Source organism: Anas platyrhynchos, chromosome 24, assembly GCF_047663525.1.
Source record: "Anas platyrhynchos isolate ZD024472 breed Pekin duck chromosome 24, IASCAAS_PekinDuck_T2T, whole genome shotgun sequence".
Lineage (NCBI taxonomy): Eukaryota > Metazoa > Chordata > Aves > Anseriformes > Anatidae > Anas > Anas platyrhynchos.
In genome coordinates this window covers 1,942,503-1,963,157 of record NC_092610.1, presented here as the reverse complement: position 1 = coordinate 1,963,157, position 20,655 = coordinate 1,942,503, and the positions used below count along the sequence as shown (strand labels likewise).

Below are 20,655 nucleotides of genomic sequence, written 5' to 3'. Positions count from 1 at the left end.
GAGACACGCCGTGTGCTGACATCTTCTGTAATCACCAGCTGTTCGCCAGCCTTGGTTTTGCTAACGAGCTCGCTGCTGCGGGCTGAGATCCCACAAGCTCATTGAAAAGGAAGCTTTCAATCCGGCACAACTGCCAAGCCCCCCTGGAAAAGGAGTCAGAAGGGGCAGGAATCAAACTGATGGCAGGGAAGAGGGATCAGTTTCTGAGATGGAAAGGAGTCAGACACCCAGCTGTCACACTCAGCTGCACGTCTCTATCCATATATCCAGATCTGTGACATCCACAGCTTTCTATATCAACAGCCGTATATGAAAGCGAGAGAGAACTTTGAAAGGAAAATAACATCACTGTGATGAGAATGTTTTATCTTCCTCTCTGGCTCTCAGGGGCAGCAGCCTGATAGCTGTGATGTGTGCAGAGGAACTGCCAGCAGAGGGAAGGAAGGTACCAACAAGGGAGTATCTATTTTCCCCGAGGACACTGTTATTTTTCCATCTTGCCAGTTTCAACGAATGCCTGCTGCATGCGTGTGCATATGCCAGCAGCCTGCCCGGGATGAAATGTACCTTCGGAATAATCTCCTGGCAGAGAGGCGAGGACGTCTTATCGGCACAGCCAGGCTCAGGGCACCCAGACACAGCTCAGGATGGGCACAGCCTGGCAAGGAAACGAGCGAGTTTTTAGCAGTCTGCTCCAACCACACTGCTCTGCCCTGAGCTGCCGTGGGACTCGGTGCCTCCTTCCCAGCACGACACACGTCACCCACTCCTTGGTGGTGAATCACTTCGCTGTGTGAGCAGAGATGCAGAAAGGGGCCGCTCCTTCCAGCCTCCTGGGCTGCAAGAGGAGCTGCAAGCCTGGGGAAGGGTCAGGACCCCATTTGCTGCCAGGTGGCACAGACTTGTTCATTCTGAGTTTTAACTTAATGATTTTAACTTAATTTATTACAGCTGGTTCAGACACAGACACACTCCGCTGGGTTAAGCTGCCCGGGGATGCTCCCTGGGCTCTCCGCAGCACTAGCACAGGAGGCCTGACCTCCCCTCTGCTTCCGACTCAGACAAACTGCAGTAAGGAGACTTTGCAAAGTGCCAAGAGGAGTAACGCTTTTCTTCTGACCATAAACGAAGCACAATGTGTTGTTACTTATCAGAGAGATTCAACAATACGTCTCAGCGCTCCCCTCACTGACACTGGAACGTGTTTGTTGTCAGAGAAGCAGCTCTGCAGAAACGAACCACCTCTGCCACTCCACGTTGTGCTTGCTTATAAGAAAAGCAAAGAGCTGTTCCTGTTGCTGCCATCAGCCCATGCTCTCCAAGCCCAGGCTCTGCTCTCCCTGCAGGTCAGTGCTCGCACCTTGATGGCACAGCAGCTCCTGACCGAGGCAGCCGTTCCCCACCTCTCCCACCCCCTTTGCCTCACCCCCCAAACAGCCTGCAGAGAGGCAAGGGCAGCCCTCTGAAGCATCCCTAAAGCACTAAGCACCAAACCATCCTGCCCCACTTCTACAGGATCTTTACAGGCCTCCCACTCCTCCAAATTAGACTCCATGCACCTGGTCATTGCCAAGTGGCAGCAAGTCTTAGGAAGCCAACAGAAAATGGACAAGGGACAGGGGTCATCAGTCCGTCCCCCTGCACCTGGGGGAAAGGTTTGGGTGTGTACATGTTTGTTCCACCAGCTCAGGAGCCCCCTGACCTGTCCCATGCTGACAGTGCTGCAAAGAGGCTTCACAGGAGACTTCAGTCCTGGGCTGATGTAGTTCACAGGCTCCCCTCACAACAAACTGTGCCTTGCAGTGTTTGACTTCACTCACCACAATCCTCCACGGGGACCCACAATAAGCACCCCGTTTTTCTCTCTGGCTCCCAAAGCCCCTCTGTGGCTTTCATCCCCCCTCTGCCGGCTGCTGCATTTCCCCGTCGGTGATGTCATCGAGGAAATTTTCAGCATTCCCTTTGTCTCGAGGAAATATTTGTTGCTTGCTGGAGTACATCACAGCTGGCAAACACAGGAAAACGGAGCAACGACCAGGTCTTTGCTCACACTCACGGGGTATTTCCGAGCACGGTGAATAACAGAGCTCCAGCTGGAACCCACTGCCAGAGCCCACATCTGGAAGGGACAAAACTGATGGGTGATTTTTGGGATGTAATCAGTGTTCAGAGCAAGCAACCTAACAGCACTGTCACCCCCCAAAATGACACATGCACCAGAACAAACTCGAACAGAAGGTGCCAAGTGATTTGCTGGATATTTTGCTCCTTCAGCTACTGGCCCAGCACCGGCTGAATTTTAATTTATCCAAGAAAGCTTCCCTTGGGATTTTTTATTGTTGTTTTGCTTGTCAATTTCTGTAACGCACACCTCAGTCCTAGGCTTTTCTTACAGCTCCGACAGGCTACCACCACTCGGGAAGAAATATTTCCATGCCTACAGATCCACCAAGGTGGCAGAGAGATGCAGGCACAGACAGGGAGGCAGATGGACGAGCTGCTCAGCACACCGGGGCCACAGGAAAGGCTGCCGGTGGGGCACCGATGCCAGTACAAGAGCTCGGAGCAGAGAAGCCTGCCTGGTTTGGAAGAGAAGGGCTGAAAAAGCCCAAACTCAGCACCAGAAACACGAGGCGAGTTCACCTCGTGGCATTTCTTAAGCCTCGTGCTGCCCGAGGCGAGCCCTCCGCCCAGCTCACAGCCCTCCAGAAAATTACAAAAAAATAAAAAAAATCACATCAACATGGCATTTTTACCGACAGAGGCTTCCAAAAGCAATTTAAATTATTCTAGGAAAAATATATAAGTAAGAAGTTGTGACAAGAAAAGTCTCAAATATGTGCTTGTTATTGCTAAGAGCTTCCAGCTTCCGTCTGCTTCAAAAGAATAATCAGGTTTGCAGTTTTTTTGGGTATGCTAAAAACTTGCTGAACTTGTAATCCTGAGTGGGTTTTGTGGGATAAGAAAAGGAGGTGAATAAGGTTGGACCACACCTTGGGATGCGTCTGAAGCCAGGCACTTTGTGCCCAGAGCTGCTGCGGGAGTGGCATCAAGTGATTCTGCCTTTACAACACAATTATCATCCCATGCTAATGAACTTCACCCCAAGCAGAGAGCCAGCGTGGAGCTTTTTGGGCACGGTCAGGTTGCTCGGCTTTGTGCAGAGGCCGTGAACGAAATTCATCCTTCTCTTCACTTCGCAGGTCAATTCCAGCTCTCTCAAATATGGATGCGAAATCCTTTTGCAAACATCAGTAAACATTTGCCTGCTCAATTAGACAACTCTGGAGTCATCCTCTTGCTCGCAGGGGGGTGAAGATTTTCGCAGTGACTAACAAATCCTTCACCTTGTTTTCTCAGTGCTTTGTGGCCGAATTAACAGCCCAAAGCACCCCCAGCCAAGCAATAGCCCAGGATTACAGGGGGAGGGATGTTTTTTTTCTGAAAGTCCTCGGTCCACGTGTTGCCCTGCGATGCCTTGAATTTGCTAAGCGTTGGCTGTGAGCCAGGAGGAAATTAATTAACAAATAATTTACCCCTCACGGCCTCCTGCTGCGGTGCTGGCTGTCGAAGAGGTGCTCGCAGCAGCAATTGGGGTGCACCAGCAGCTCACTGCCCTTTCCTGGCCCTGCACCCTTGGGCTGATCACGATGTGGAGCCTCCCTGCAAGCAGTGAGGTTGGGAGAGACAACAGCAGCGAGACAAAGCCGACACCACTGAGATACAACAGCTCAAAACCAACCCCGCGGTCCTTGCACCGAGGAGCTGTGTACATTTCAATCCGAGTGGCAGGCAGCCACGTCTCTATTTTGCTCCGTGCATCTCCATACAGGCTGCTTCACTCGGACAGCGGGGAGAGAGAAGCAATTAGAGCCCTAATCGATACCATCCACAGCCCTCCCTGCTTCAAGCTACCTAATTGGCATCCCAGAGTCAAGTGGAAGGTGAAGCCAGGTCTTTGAATGCGAAGGGAGGAAGAATCCCCACGTGCTGGATATAACAAAGTACAAACAAATCCCCAAACAGGATGCTCTGCTTCAAATCTAAGTTCTGTTCGATACCAACAGACATGAGAGCGATAGGAGGGCGATGCAGGCATCTGCTTCTGGGCAGGGTAAAAACTTCTGATCTAATGCTGCCCAAATGTGCTACAGCTGAAGTACCTTCCCCCTGGTGGACTCACACTAACACAGTTTTGCAGCATCTCTGGGGATGTGTAAGGGCTCTAAACAGCACCCCCCCCCCCAGCAGGCTGTGACCTTGGCTCTTGTAAAAGCACAGAGCACATCTGCCTGCGAGGATGCAGCTGGCTGCTGCAGGACACATCTGCTGCTCCGTCACCACCAGGCTCCCCAGGTGCTACAGCCCCTCCGACAGCCCAGCACGAGGGGCTGCCATGCCATCGTCGCAGAAGGACCTCCTCATATCCACCCCGATGCTCGCATCTTCAAATCCCCCCTTGCACAACCCCACACTGCCACGCTGCCTTCCGACCTATTTTGTCTAAGGTAACCTGCCCGTGAAACCAAACACAAGTCTAGGAGGTTGTGACTTTGAGGTAATTAAGTAAATCTTAATAGTCCCTAAACGACTAATTTAATAAGAGCTCTCCTGCATTGAAACCACTGCCTGTAGAGGTCATGAGGATATTTTTCTTCTCTTGGGAGGAGGGATAGAAAAAGAAGTTCAGCAACCTCCTAAGAATTACAGTTTTCTTTATATTCTCTCCAGGATTACTGTGGTTTCATACCAAAGACCTTTTATCAGGCCTGCATTTCTTCAGTGAAGATGACCATTTTATTGAACAATTATTCTCCTTGCAGGAAAAAAAAGGGCCCAGAAAAGCCCAAGCTGACACAGCTATTTAAGATGTATTTCTGTAAAACATTTACATGCGGAGTCTGAAGTGTGTGCTCAAGTCCACTCCTGCTCCACGGTGGCTGCGCATTACCAGTCAGCAAACTCAAGTGGAACGTAACAGATGAGCCTGAAGATCTTAATGACTAACAGGTCAGATCCCTGTCCTCCCTAAGCTGCATTTCCCCTGAAAATGAGGCCGGCTTGTTCCAGCTGAGGACGCATCCTGTGCTTTCCTGCTGAAGCAGCGCCGTGGAGCGGTCTCCTCTGGCACCGGCGCTCTTCTCGGGAGAGGTGGCGGGATGGAGATGCCACATTCAGCACTGATCTCTTGCTTTGCCATTTCCCTCAACTGCAACTGCTGTAGCTTTGAGCTCCGAGGGCTGAAATGAAGCAATGCTCTGTTATTTCTCCCCTGACTATGCCGCAGCCTCAGATGGAGACAGCACCGAGTGGGACCGCGTCAGGGCGGCGGTGCTGTTAGTGTTCACAGATCCATTGCTCTGCCAAGCTTGTTGTCCCACTCCACCCGGGAGATACACAGAAATTACAGATAAATAGGAAAAAAATATCTTGATGTACTGAGTTGCTGGAGGGAGGCAGCTTCAGAGGGCCTGCGAGACCAAACGGCAGCAGCAGCCCCAGGGTGAGCACCGTGCTCAGCTCCAAGAGCCCACGAGGGCTTCGTGCAGCTGGAGGAGGCATCGCCACATCTGGGGCTCTGGCGTGGCTACACAAACCCCTCCAGGACACGGGGAAACCACAGATCATGAAGCTGGCCGAGGGTAGCAGGGCTGGCAGAGCATGAGGTTTGCTGCTCATGGAGGGTGAAAACCTCGGGTTGCTGGGAAGCACTGCCTGGGATGGGGGAGCCACTGGAGGAGTCGTCCCCATCAGCCTGCAAACTGTGTCTGAAACAATTAGTTAATTTAGCAGAATATGGGAGGCAAGATGAGATTAAGCCAAGACCTGTTGTGGTCACCCAGCGAGGTACTGGTAGAGCTGGGAAAAGAACCAAGTTTCCCAAATCCTTACAGCTCTCCTAAACTGTAAACCATAATCCCTGCTAAACAGGTGGTGCAAAACCTTACTCAGTCCTGCGACACTTTAAACGTTGGGAGAAATTATTTATCGTTGAGCTTATTGTACAAGCTGGCATGATTTATTTAAACATTTGCCAATAAACACCAGAATGGGAGGCTGTTTTTCCAGCATTCCCACAGCGGAGTACTAGAAGAAACAATAACAGGCCTTGTGATTGTTACTGTGGGACTTCTCCTGCCAATTACAATGAGTTATAAGTTCCAGTTATGGGACATAAAATAATTAATTTCATAAGGTCCAAGAAGAAACGCTTGCTCTGTATGAAGAATCTTCTTCCCCTGGCTTTTTATGCCAACACCACGCATAATGACTGGAGTTTTAAAAAAAACAAACATGCTATGCGGATTCCATGTAACAATATTTCATTGCTTTTCCTGCTTGCCACAGTCTCGGTAACAAACACAAAGACTCGTCTGCAGGGTCACAGGAGCCAGGTGAACAGCTCCATCCTGTCCACTGCCCCAGGGCAGGAAAAGAAATCCCATTCAGAAGAGCACAGCACGAATTGAGGTGCGTTTAGCAAAACCTTTTGGAAGCTTGTCATATAAGCTTCAGCTTAATGAAAATAAAAATCAAATTAAAGATCTCCAAGTTCTTCCTTGGGATTTTTCAAGTGATGAGATTTAATTAAAAGCAAGCAAGCAAACAAAATCACACATCACTGTACGGACTAGAAGAATGAGCCAGGAACTGAATTGCAGTCAAGTCAATGTGCAAGGAGACTGGAAGAAAAAACAAAGGAAGAGAAGTAGAAAAAGCTTTGTCTGGACCTCTTCCAAGCAGGCAGAAATGCATCTTCTGTTGCTCCACCCACGCACAGGTCACTGATATCTGATGCATCTAAGGATAAAGGTGGATTTCTGAGATCCCCGGGTAGACGGGAACAGGGTGCCCCAGTGAGGTTACATTTCTCTCGTGGCCTGAGGGCATCATCTGGCAAGCCTGGTCAGAAATGTTTGTGGTACCCCTTAGGGCTGGAGTAGCCTCCTCCTGCCCCTCTGCTTTAGCTCCATCTGATGGAGCACAGGCAGCGTTTCCACTCAGGAGGGAGGAATTTCAACCCCAGCACAGGCCTGTGCAGTTAAAGGCTGTGTTAAGTTAAAGGCTCCAGTATGTGCACAAGCAGGAGGGAATGAAGTTGCCCAATTCCCCGATTCTTGAATGACTTTTTTTTTTTTTTTTTGGTATACTGGAAGCGTATTTTCATTATACTTATGTGCTGTAAAAACAACTCCTACAGAAACAAATAAAATAACCCCCCCAGACTCCATCTGAATACTTTCAGCCCTCAGTAAAGATCTGAAATTTGTCGATGAAGGATTAGATTATGTTTTGGATCCAAACGAGGTTGCATTTGCTACTAAAGCCAAAAAATAAGCTCTTATTCCAAAACCACAGGATAAACAGAAGCCTTTCTATCATCATGGAGCATTCTTCAGTTTGATGTTCCTTTCAGAGCACAGTCCCTCTCATGCATAAATGCCATGGTAGGATAAGGATTCAGGAGTGGCGGGTTAATGTAATAATGTTCTGCAAAACGAGAAAAATAATCAAATAAACCCTGAAATGGAAATGCTGGCATTCATTCCCAACAGTGCAGTGTCAAAAAGGAGATTATAATTACCTCTAAGCCTCACAACAGCAAATGCACTTTCCCAGGGGAGCCTTACCTCCAGAAATTAAAAATATCCTAATTTACAAGCATTGGCTCCATTAAGCCCCATAGAACTACTGCCACAATCCTGTAAATTTTAAAGCCCTATAATCCCCCACACAGACCTCGCAGCACTTGTGTGTGGTCTCTCCAGCTGATTAGAAGAGCTCTGTATTTAAGTGCAATTCTTCCACTCTGAGCCCAAGCGGGGTATGATAAGCAGGAATGACAGATGACTGTAGATACTGCGTGAGCCCTCAATTGGAGCATCTTGAAGCATATTTCAGCCATTACAGAAAACAAGATAATAATCCCCTTTAGAGCAGACACCCACAAACCTGCCTGAGCATGAAAGCAGAGATCCCATTTTCCATGGGCAGAGTGCTGGGCCTCAGCTCTGACTACTGAATATATTCCAGATGAATCCGGAATCCTTTTGGGCACGAGGCCGACACTATGCACGTGGGTCTATGTACTGGCTCTGGTGGGGAGGCTTCCCAGTAACTCCACTCATATTCTGCAGCTGCCCTGTAGCATTCAGCAGCCCCAAGAATTAGCAATTTCCCTCTTTGAAAAGAGAAAGAAAAAAAAAAAAAAGGAAAAAAAAAGGAAAAAAAAAGTGGATTTAGTTACTTTATCACTTGCCATTAAGACCATTGCCAAAAAATCCCTGCAAGCAAAAAGCCCCTGCATAACACCACTCTATCTCTTGCCCCAGAAAGAAGCCAGCTGTCCCACACTGTCCCCAGAGCAGCAAGATTAAAAGCTGCAGAAGAGGCACAGACCCTGGGGAGGTCGGGGGACCCCCTCACAGCACTGCCCTTTGAGAGGAGCCCCTTGCACAGGAGCAGGTTAAGGTACCCCTACGAGATCTTCTAACCAGCAGCAAAGACCTCCAGGTAGCGTAGCTGATTGAGATGATGCAATTTTCCCAAGAAACCATCTGATGAATATTTTACTTTGCTGCCATCCATGGGGAGCTGCTCGGGTTTACCTCCAGATTGCAGACATTCAGGCAGGATTTGCACGTCATCCTGTGGCTCTTCCTTCTCCTTTGACTCGATGCCAAGCACGGCCACAGCACCGATACATCAGCATTTACAAAGGCTTTTTGCCAGCTCCTTTAATGAAGGTGCCAGGGTGCATTTCCAGGCCTGTGACTCCCCTTCAGTCCCTGGGGTTTCCGGGGGGCTGGCCGGTGGCTATGATCTCATTGGTGTGCACACTCATTCAACCGCCAGATCTTACACTGCTCTTTTAATTGCAAAATAACAAATGCACATTAAGAGTTTGAGTCATCTGTTAGTCAGCTTCCTGCTGCACACCCAGGGCGCAGGGAGGACTCAGACTCAAGGCAGGCTCAACCCCTGCAGAGTTTACTTAATTTCAAGGAAGAGGGCACGATCCATCAGCAATCAATAACACGGAAAGAGACAACAACTTATCTACCTCTGCCTCTGGAAGCCACCGCGTGAAACCGCGACGGTGCCAGGCAGCCGATGGCAGCAGCGGGACCCGACGGGATCCCTCCTGTCGGTGCTGAGCCAGCAGCCGTCGCGGGTATCTCGATCCAATTACACAAGTTGGGGGATGAGGGAACAGAATGGAGAAGCCCTGAATGGGGAGCAGGAAAGGAAGGCGAGATTTCGGTCTTAGAGTCTCCAGAGGAGGAGGATGCGGAGCAGAAGGGTCTCAGCACTGGGAACAAGTTGCAAACAGTGAGAGAAACGGCGCCGAGACAAGGGCGCACAGCACAGCCTTCATTATCGGCGTTGATTTGACATGGAAAGTATTTAGCTATGATTGCAGCAGGTGTCGGAACAAACCCCTTCAATTAGATCAAGGCCTTGAGAGACTCTACAGAGAGGATGATAAAATCAGGCGAGCCGTTTCGTGCCAGATCCGTCTGAATCTGGCTCTGCTGGGCCTCAAGCTTTGGCAGATCTCAGCTCATCCAACTTATTTTGTGCTTTATTCAAAGACACACTCCCTCCTATTGCTTTGCTTCTTCGCCACAGAATTGCTAACATTTAGAAAACAACCAGCTGTAGCAAAACTTCTGCTTCCTCAGCTTCCTACTTATTACCCCTTCTTTAAGTCTTCAGGCATTTGACACATAAAAATCCTCCTTTTTCCACAGAGCTCTATGTCCTACACCCACCAACAAACTAAAATAGCCATTTTCTTATATTAAAACAAAAGTTTAATCAAACAGCCTTTTTTCTAGATGCCTGCTCACGCTCTGCAGTATGAAATTAATTCCAGAGAGAGTTTTGCTGAACTCCAAGGCCTGACAAACTTTTCATTCTGTAATCATTTTTCAGAGGAATGGAAAACAAAATACATAAAATAGACAAATGGAAATATCACTAATCCCATCATGGCTGCAGAGGAAAGAGTAATAAAGAGAAATATGACGGAGTGGAATTTTTCTGCAATGACTCTGCTCGAGTTCTTTATCTCCTGAGGCGCACGGACCACTGCCTCACCTGGGGAGAGCAAGGCAGCCCTGCCAACGGCAGCAGTCCCTGCTTCTGGCAGCAAAAGCTCTGCTGCTGACTTCCAGGGGCTTTTACTGCCCCTTACATCTTGGATTTAAGAAGCAGAACAACAGAAAGTAGAGAGAAACAGTGGAAGCTGTCAGCGCTACTCTGAATACATGAAGATTTGTGGGTTTAATTATAAGAAGGTTTTTTGTTAATATTAGGAAGATAATTGCCAACTTCGACGGCAATGAAAAGCTTTACCAGCATTAAAAGGCGTTGCACCGAGTGTTAGTACTCGCTTAGCAGCACAGATCTTGTGTTAGATGCTTACATGTCATTTAAAGAATGCGTAGTAGTACTGGACTTAAACATATGCTTAACTGTAAGCAACATGCTGAAATGCTTTGATGAATTGAAGCTCTGCAGAAAGAATATCATCTATCCTTTCCTGACGGAGACTCATTAAAACATTATCGATTCAGCTGCAACCACGAACCACCGATAAATCAGCCCCATGATTATGCCGTGTTCCATCTCCACCGCGAGGAGACTGGATTTCCTCGCTGCAGCCTGTGGCTAGCAGACCAACTACACTGCAAGGAAACGGGGGAAGAAAAAAAGATCATAAAGCGAGTTTTGTAAGAGACCCAATCCCGTCAGCAAACTTCTCATAGCCACCAATTGCAGCTCTGTGTGTGTCGTGCTCTTCTCTCTGCAGCCCCTCCTCGTCCCAGCCCCCAGCCATCACCTACCAGATCCACCAGCCCTTTATCGACGGGTTTGGGAAGTGCTTGCTATCTTTCTTTGGGGGATGTTTGAAACCTTTGAAAGAAAAGTCTTTCATTTTATTTTCTAGGTCTTTCTCATTTAAGAGTATTTGTTCCAGCAGTTAGAAAATGAATGTTTCACCTGTTGCAAGAGGAAAAAAGTAGTAACACTTGCTCTGGAAAGTAGCTAAAAGTCTCCCATGAGCCCAAATGATTTATTCCCTTTGTGGTCCCTCAGACTCCTCTTCTATTAAAAAATGGGTGAAGTTTAGCCCTCTGAAAATAAATTGCTGACAACTTTCTCCTATGATGTATATCTCCAGAGGTTTTGTTGGCAACTGATAGTCGCTGCTCTGCACATCTGTACTAAATACTGTCTGCTGGCCATAAATCCTCCCTGCTCCCTCGAGCCATGTATGCCTCTCGTCCCATATATATTCCGAATGGAAATGAAAGCCAGCTGGAGAGCTGGGGGGGAGAGGGGAATTAACCAGGCAGACATCCATTTCACAGCCTGCAACAGAAACCCAGCACTCCACTAAACCTGCAGCTAATGAGGGATGCTAAGCAGAGAGACTGCATGAGCTTATTGATGATTTGGGATGACCATCAGAAAGCACAGACATTAAAATCACTTTAATTACAGCTTCACATGTGCAGGTTAAACCTCCTCCAGATTTCACCATCATCTCACTTCGTCCCCTCTGCCCTCACCCTTCATGACTGCAGGTAAAAGAAAAGTTATTTTCGAGGCAAAAGGAAGAAAAATCAGCAACACCGCCAAGCAAAACCTCTAAATTCCAAGCTCAGAAAGCTCAAAACTCCTTTTGTTCTTTTGAGGAGGGCAGGAAAAGAAGCAATGCATGAAAAATGGAACAAGGAATGGGTATTTATATCCGCAAGGCCAAGGCAAAGGAACAACTCCTTGATAACAGCTGCCCTGCCACCAGCCTGGGAGATCTCAAAGAGAAAGATGAAAGTAGGGCATGATCTAACCAGCTCTGTTCATGCAGAGTAGGAACCTTGCTCCTCTCATCCGAGATGCAGTATTTGGCAAGCACAATCCTTGTTAGCTTGATGGGAATCTCATGAGCTTGAAAGAAACCTGGGGTCTAAGGGTCTTTGGCATCTGGAAGTGGGAAGAGCATCCATCACATCTATAGATTTTTAGCTAACCCGCAACCATCATTTCAATTTTCTTTCTTGTTAGCAGTCAGTACTTCTGAAGATAAAAGAGAAACCAGCAAGGCGCACATCGGAATGCCTGACACTTCTCCTGATTGCTGTTTTTGACACGAGCAGCCCGAGTTACCAGTTCTGATCATCTCGTCCCACCTCTGGGAGGGCTGGCAGCTTTGCTGCAGTCACCCCCTTCAGAAGGGAAGCATCGTTCTCACTTAACTGCTGAAAAGTCAGCACTAACTTACTCATCCACTGTGCTCTAATTCCTTCCCAATGGTTTAGACTCCCAAACTCAACGCAACTGTGAGCCACGGCTCAGGGAAGCATCGCCCGTCCTGCAGATGCAAACCACGAATAAAAAGTTTCCACCTCTGAGTTTATTTCAAGGAAAAAATTTTGCTCTCACGTAGAGTCATTCTTCCAGAAAGCAGACACAATGAGGACATGAAACAGCAGGGAAGGAGAGTTATTTAGAGTATAGCAGGAATAATAACATTAAAACAAATAATGGAAAACTTAAACAGACTATTAGGGAGGGTATCTACCACGGAATCTGTGCTGAGCTCAGCCACTCTCGGATCTGGAAAACACTCCCCAACGTGGCAGCTTGTCCTGCCCTAAAAAATGTCAAGACTGCCCTGGTTCCTATGCACGCAGAGTTAATCTCCCCATTATTTGTTTTTAAGTGAATGGTTCCTTGCTTTCTTACCTGCAAGCTCTGAAACAATTTCCAGAAATAGTTGCCCCAGGAATATAAAACAAAGACATTTGTGCAGAAAGAATGACAAGGATTAAGTTTTGTTTTTATGTTTCCTTCCTCTCAGGTAATTTTTATGCCAAGAAAAGATGCAGATACATAAGGAGAAGAATACGACTCCACAATAAAACAATAGATAGAATCAAGCCATTTAAGAAGCAATAGCAATTTTAGGAAGAAAAAAACAACTTAAAACATAAATAGTTATAGCATGAGAACATACCAAGGAAGCATATGGTACAGTCTATTTTACTAATTAGCTTCCAGACCCAGTTGTGGAAATTTGAGGTGATAAACAGCATTTTCCTTGTAGGATCTAAAGTGTTTGAAAAACTGTAAGAGAGGTGAGTAATTGCAGAAGAATATTCTTAAGGAGACCCGAAGTTACTGACTATAATTCAGTACAGTGTAATTTTTATTTCTTTAAGTACTGAGAAGTAATAGCCTACATTACTTCACATATGAAGGGTTAGAATTTATCTCCTTCTAATTTGAACTAGCAGTTGTAGCGTGTGGTTTTTTGTTTTTAATTTTTTTTTTAGTTCTCTTGCCCATACATTGCCTGGTGACGTTCCCAAATACGTGCTCTCCTGTTGGATAGGCATGAATTTGGGAGGTCCACAGGCATCCTGTCATCCACAGACAGGCGCCTGCTTTCTAACCATCTATATCTGGATGCACCCAGCACATTTCATAAGCTCCCTGATCAGCTTGCAAGTATTAATCAATCTTCACCTCCTGTTTTGCAGAACAGATAAAACAAAACGTTGCTAGGCCCATTTATATCTGGAATCACAGATGGTATGTGACTTAGCAGGAGAGCTAGCAACCGAACCGAGTCTCCCAAACATCCGTTATGTAAAGAGGGTAAAGGATACGCAGTGTCAAAGTGCTCGCTCCCAAATTCATTGCTGTGCCTGGCACATAAACTTTGCGGAGGGAAGAGGGAGCAGAATTGTTCACAACTGTTCATTTCCAGCACAGAGGCACGGAGATCTCCACGGTTTTAGTGCTTACCCACAGAACTTCCTGCAATTTATCACAAAAAAATCAAAACAGCACTTTCAGGGCAAAATGCTGCAGTTCTGCATTATAAAGAATTTATTTCTTTTTCTATTGGAATACGCAGGATAAAAGGAACTGTTTTGACATTGGCACAGACAGGCGTTTTGAATAACTTGGAAACAAATAACCGGTTTCTTTCCTGTACATCGTGAAACACTGGGGGGAGAACAGAAATGCCAGGAGAAGAAAAGCCAAATCTCAGGACTCTTTGTAGAAATGGCACTTTTGTCCTCCGTGCAGCTCTAGCATTAAGCTATCTCCAGCTCCTCCTGGCTGGGAAGTGCTCAGCAATGCTCACAGCACACATCGCAGCAGCCTCAGTGCTCAGAGCACGAGAGGGGAATGGCCTTGGATCCCCATGAAACCACGTGCTTCAGGCAATTTATTGCATTTCAAGGAGATGAAACTAACAACAACAACAAAAAAAAAATCAATGAGTTTAATTTGAAAAATGGTCACAAGTCATAAATCCCATCTTGTGTCACAGAAGTTGGGCTCAAAGTCTCTGCTCTCTCTCCAGGTGCCTGGGTGTTGGGCTCCTCCAGTTTCAAATGCATTTTAAAAGAAAACCAGAGTAAAAAAAAGGCTGGTGTCTGTATGCAGCACCCTGCTTTTGCTGTGCTTAAGACGAGGAGAAGCAGATGGGGCAGGAAGACCGTCTCCCCTCCCTCTGGAGCCCATCCTGCAGCAGCACGTCCCCCGCAGGGGATGCTGCTTTGCCCAGCTGAGTCGCTACCAGAGACATTGCTAACAGACCTCCTCTCCGCTGCAGCTCTCAGCCCATACTGCTCTGCATTACCTTGCTCAAAGACATTCATTCCCTGCAGCAATATCCCCCAGACCAAGAGGAACATCTGCCAAAATATTGCAGCAGCCCTTCCAACAAGCATTCATGAGCCATTCTGGTACAAATGCACGCACCTGGAACCATTCCTGTTTTACCTTTTTTTTTTTTTTCCCCAACCAGATACAAAATACTGAACAGCTGTATTTTATGGGGTTTAAGCTCTATCGGTAGTGCTGGATTTATTCTTTTGCACTGCAGCAGGAGCACGGTTATGTTTCTCAATCCACTTTAGAAAGAGAGTAGAAAACTGCCCGGGTGCCACTGGTCAAATTCCCCGGTCTGCAGGCAGAACACCCTACTTTATTAACTACCTGCAATAAGTACAAGGTTAAATCCTGCTGCTTCTCTCGCTGCATCTCCCCCAAGTGCTCCTGCAGTGCAGATCAAGGAGGGAGGCACAGCTTGTTTGCAGCCACCCAGCCAGGGCGCTGCGCTCACACCATCAGGGGACCCAAGAGGACCACAGAGGATCAACAGGGAGAAAATCACCTCTCAGATTTAACCAAAAAAAAATAATTTACACATTGCAACTACAGAGCAAGAGGAATAAAGCAGCAGATGGAAGCAAGGGATCAAAGGGGCTGTGCTGCAGATGCTGGTTCCAGCAAGCGCAATGGCAGGAGGGGTCCCTCAGCACCTTTAGGCTGGGTAAGGAGGGACCTGAAACTTGTGAAAGCACAGCAGCCATCCTAATACGGAACAAATGCCTGTTCAGCATTTGGATGAGATGTCTCAAAAACCCCCACTTTGAAGATACCTAGGGAAAGGAAACACCAACGTGGTTCTCCGAGCAGCTCAGCTTTATTCTTTCTGATGTTGTTGCAGCAGCAGCAATTGCAAGATCTGTTCAAGAGCCACATTTAATCATGCAGAAAATGCAAAAAACCTTCAGAACTACTGATGGAGCTGTATGCAATATCTGGTCCCAAATAAACGCCTTCTCCAGCACTAAAGCAATGTCTCTTGCACCAGAGCATTGCCACTGAACTGACCAGGAGCAAATCCCACCCCCAAGGTGGCTGCCTTGCTTCTGGCAGCCCCCGAGCCTCCCATCTCAGTTCCTAGATGCCTTTGTTGTACTCCATCACGTTCAGGATGCGTCCGTTCCAGCAAGGCTGTGGACCACTTTCCTTCTTCTCAGACGTGTTGCTAAATTCTCAACAATTTCCTTATTAAAAGCTTCCTGGAGGTTACTCACAGGGCAATGCAGCTCCCTAGGGCACTGAAAGGAAAAGCACCCCTGTGCAAGTCGCGGGTGCTCAGCACCAACTTCCACTGCTGGTGTGCTGAGTTTGAAGCTTCTTGGTTTAGGCTGAGCTCAGCTCGCAGGTCATTCGTCTTGGAGCTCTCTGAACAGGAGCAAATAGTGCCCAACAGGCACATACTAACACCCCTCTCACCCCTCTAGGAGCCCAGTCCAGCCTCTTACCCCCAGCCACGAGGACAGCGGGTCTGTTTGTAGCTCTGATAGGTCTTACAGGGCTGATTGCTTCTGTCTTCGCACCCCCCTTTCCCCATTACATCACGTCTAGGGCTTGATTTCAATCACAGACCTATTTTCATACAGCCCTGGCTATTTTTAGGGCTAAGTAAGTAAACGGCTCATAAATAGCTTCTGGATTCCTTACGGCTCCTATTGCTATTATTCGCCCTACTTCTCTCCTCTGCAACTTCTCCACGTCCCTGGTGTCAGCGTGGCACGGTGCCGTCTGCCCCGAAGGGTTCTGCAGCAACACGAGCCTCGTTCAAGGCAAAGGGACGGAGAAGAAGCAGGTTGCTGCAAATTGCCTCTGCAAACAATCCAACGGTACTTAGGCATGCATATTAGGGGTGCCGCGCGACAACTTAATTTCACACTGGTCATGATTAGGCCTGGTAGGAAAATTGATTTCTCTCACTCCACTGCCCACATTCCAGTTCAGAACAAAACACCAAAACTTTTCACAAAAGCCAATTTTAAAGAGAGATTAATTTCAATTGATAGTGTTTTCTTTTTCTTGCCTTTTTTTTTTTTTTTAAGCTAATCAAAAACTTCCTCCTAATTAAAACTGTATGCAAACAGAAGAGTGGAGAAATCTAACTCCTGTCCTCTCTTTACGCTTCCCACTCGGATGGATTTACAACATCGCTCAGCTCAGGAGAGGCTGCAGAGGATGTGCTGCTCAATAAAGGGGTGTAGAATAATCTCCTGCAGGGTTATGAACTGCGAGCAGCACGAAGCAGGGGTGGGAGAAGGAGGGAGCTGTGTAATTACTGTTGGGCAGCCCTCACAAGTATTAATCAAAGGCACAAGATGGTGTTAGGGTTGGCCGAGAGCCAGTGCCTTTGACTCAGGCTGACGCTGCACAGGTTCGTTTGGAAGCAGCTGAGGCTCAGGGCAGCCACGTTTCACCTGCTGGGCTCCAGTTTCCCACCTGGAAAACAGGGACAGCAACCTCTCTGTACCAACACAGGGAGGAAAAGTGCCCTGGCTGATGCATGGCACCCAGGGGAAGCTTTCTCAGTCCAGGCTGGGCCACATTTAGCCCACAGCCCACTCAAATCCAGCGCCGAGCTGAGCATCTCCCAGAATAATCCCCTCAAACACCCCGTGGTCCTGCTGCAGCACCATTTATAGCCCTGGTACCGAGCTCAGTGATCACACCGCTTATTTGGAAGTCAACCCTGCTTAAAGAAATCCAGCTCAAACCCAGCTTGACCCCCAAAGAGGGTGAGAAGAGATCTGGCTTCCTCAACCCCGAGGCCTTCGGGGCACTTTAAAAGCTTTAAACATTGCAAAATAGAACAAGCAGCAGCCAGGCCAGGAGGAAAACTTTGTTAATAACGGTGACAGTAATAAAAGCGGGGAATGAATTTGCTGCTTTGCACTACATGCTTGATTTGAGTTAATCTTATTTGCTTTCCGAGTGTGTTTCAGGTATTCAATAATGTGAAAGCAGCGACAGGTTCGTGGGGGCCCGGCGGGGAAATCCTGGGTTGCCAACGAAGCACTCCAGCAGCCCCGCTGCAACAACAGCTCGTACAGGCTGCATCGGGCTCCTTCCATCTCTCGGGGAAGCTTTTTGTGCTGGGGCTGGCAGAGGGGTGCTCCTAGGGGTGCAGCCCCCCAGCTGGGGAGGATTTGGGGTGGGCTGCAGCTTTCCCTTGCCACAATTCTGCACCAGGAACCCGCAGCAGAGCACAGACAGCGCCTTAGGACCCCCCAGCTGCCCCAGTCAGACTGACACCATTTCACAAACCATACCTAAGGGGTGGCTGTGCAGAGCAGAGGAAAAAGTCAGGGCCGTGACATCCACAGCAACACTTTCAGGGCTGTGTGAAGTACGCACAATTGGCTATTATGTCTAATCTAAGCTCCCTGTCCCAGAAAAAAGGTTATCAACAGCTTCCCAGGTGACCTTATTTGTATATTTATTCTTAAATATACAGCACTCTCCTTGAGAGGTGGCAAGAGACATTTTATTTGGCATTCTCCTTCAGCTGAGAAGGATTGCTCTATGGTTTGCAACTTACTGTAGATGTTTGCTTGTCAGCAAAGGCCACAAACCTATTTTAATTAAAGCGGAGCTGGGGACTGACAGCTGAACTGTGCTGCTTTAAAAAGAAGTGCTGAAAAGAGCCTGGAATGGGTTTTAAGTTTCTACAATAGCCCCATGTTTTATATCAAAGGGAAATAGGAACATCCTTCAATTGCATTTTGCACAGTTACCGAAGGACAATGGACTAAAAGGCAGAAGGTTTAGGATAACTCCGCTTCGTATTAGCTCTCTTGCAGTGTTTGTTTTATCAGCAAGATGCCCAAGGCTCCTTACACTCGTGTCACGTCTTCCAGAAGCACTCCCTCCTCCCCAGCTTTCAGAAACAAAGTGCAAGGGGGTGGAAAAAGAAAACTGTTCCAATTTGATATGCCTGAATTAGATTTGGGCATTTTGACTTGGACACTCTCTGCTGCAAGACCCACCGCCCAGGAGCACAGTCAGCATCCCAGCAGCAGAAACCAGACCACGGACTAAAGCTGGCTCCACGTGTGTTAGTTTAGCCACAGCTGCTTCTACAAAAGCAGCCTGCAACAGCTCTCCAAGTACAATGTAATTGAAACATAAAAACACCCTTCAGATTTTTTTTTATAGCATATACAAATATTGTTTCTCCTTCTGGAACATTTGAACATTCAGAACGAGAGCGTGGATCAATAATTCTTCTATTAGATAATTGAAACCTGCTCCTTGATTTACACTAATGCACTTGTTAAGCAATAAGTAACCGGGCTGTGGGCAGGGCTGCACGGCAGAAGCAGGGGGTTGATGAATGGGCCAGGGGAAGGCGAGGGCCCAGCTCCAGCCCCGCTACACTCCATCAGACGGCTTCACTCACAGACCCCTGCCTGTGGCTTACCATCAGCAAGAGCCTCGCTGTCAATAAGGCATTGAACATGCCCTGGTATCACTCCTGGTTTTAAAGGATCACTCTCTGCTCGGATTAAACGCAGTTCTTTAGGCTCCTGCCAGTGACAGCAGTGGCTCAGAGCAGGGCCCTTCAGGCAGCCCAGCCCTGGGCACATCAGCTGCTGTGTGGATTCCCCTCTTGCAGTCACTGCTGCTGTGCAATCCTGTACAATGGGCAGGCTCCTTGTCCAGCAGTGACACCTTGGTGCCATGGTCACGCAGCTTGAGGTCCCCCAAAACCCAGGGCAGAAGCACGGCCCTGTGCTGTGGCGGTGCAAAGGGGAGCCTGGGGGAGACGTGGCACCGACACACCACAAACTGTGCATGCTGCCAAGTCCCAGCACTAAGCCAAACAACTCGACTCATCAAAGATAAACACTTCAACATCGACTTGATGTAAGTTAACCTGTGAATGCCAGGTTCACTGAGTCTCATGCTGCTGCTGCCCTGCCATCGATGGAAGCACTGCAGTGCCGGCTGTGCGGGTGTCGCTGCTCAGCCCTCACTCAGCTCCTGCCCAAGGGGAGAGCTTGGTGGAGTTTCCCCTGACCAATAAATCATTCTCGGCTCAAAGCGTATTGAGAAGTTCAGCTCAATTATACTTTCTTGAGACTTAAGCCCTTGTCAATGGTGTGAGAAGCCAGCCAGCCTTCAGCCTGCTTCTGTTCCAGCACAGGCACAATTAATTCCCATCAGATGGGAAGCAGCAGGATCCATCCTGTACCCATTGCTGTGCTAGGCAGGCAAGGAGCAAACACCTCAAGTGCCATTTTCGGTTGGAACTGCCTGGTAAATCATACGCAGGTCCTCAGGAGAAGTCACAAACACAGGACTTTTGCTCGCTAGAAGAGGCGGCTGGAAACCTGGTGCTCCCAGGTTTGCCTCATTTGGCCACAACAGGAAAGGAAACCTGGCAGCCCAGCTCACCGCAGCAGAGCGGGCTGAATGATTCACTGGCAGCGAGCAAAAGACCTTCAAAGGATGAGCCCGAGAGGCTCTGGCAAGTGCATCTGCATAAACAAGGTTGCTAAGATCAGCTCCAAAGAGCCACTCGAGCCGTGCGGTTTCACCCAGGCCTTCCCTTTTCCTTGTTTACCCAGCAGTTCGCCTGCAATCAAATTGGATAATGGAGTAAATCCCTTCAATTACATTTGTTAGAGCAGAGGACCGGTGACCTGCAGAGCACAGCTCACCCCTCTGCCCGAGAGCACAGCCTCCCTCTCCTCACGCCAATCACCCCCAGCGCCGCCGCGCGCAGCAACATAATGAGCACGGGCCAGCAGCTGGGGGAGAGAGGGAGGACAGCGACATTATTTTACTGCCCTCTGACTAATGATGTGCTAACATACTCAAGCACTAAGGTGAAGCTGCCAAGCAGTCATGGGAAGCGTAATTAATCCCTTGCTTATTAAAGTCGGTGGCATGTTACGGCGATGCTAGCAGCGCTCCGTGAGCAGCGCCGGCGTGCGTCACGCTCCCACCACAGCCCCT

The 20,655-nt window shown here is 48.1% G+C and overlaps 1 non-coding gene across 13 annotated transcripts in view; it reads right to left on the bottom strand.

The window, feature by feature from the left end:
* The window catches only part of LOC110353790 (uncharacterized), a 161,516-nt gene that overhangs the window by 40,676 nt on the left and 100,185 nt on the right, over nucleotides 1–20,655 (bottom strand). For 7 of the 13 annotated variants that reach the window (XR_011804798.1, XR_011804799.1, XR_011804803.1 and 4 more), the window contains one exon: nucleotides 13,607–13,836. The exons of 1 other annotated variant lie outside the window; for it this stretch is intronic. This is a non-coding gene — a transcript (uncharacterized protein). 5 more of the 13 variants (XR_011804807.1, XR_011804809.1, XR_011804808.1 and 2 more) reach the window with 5 other exon arrangements.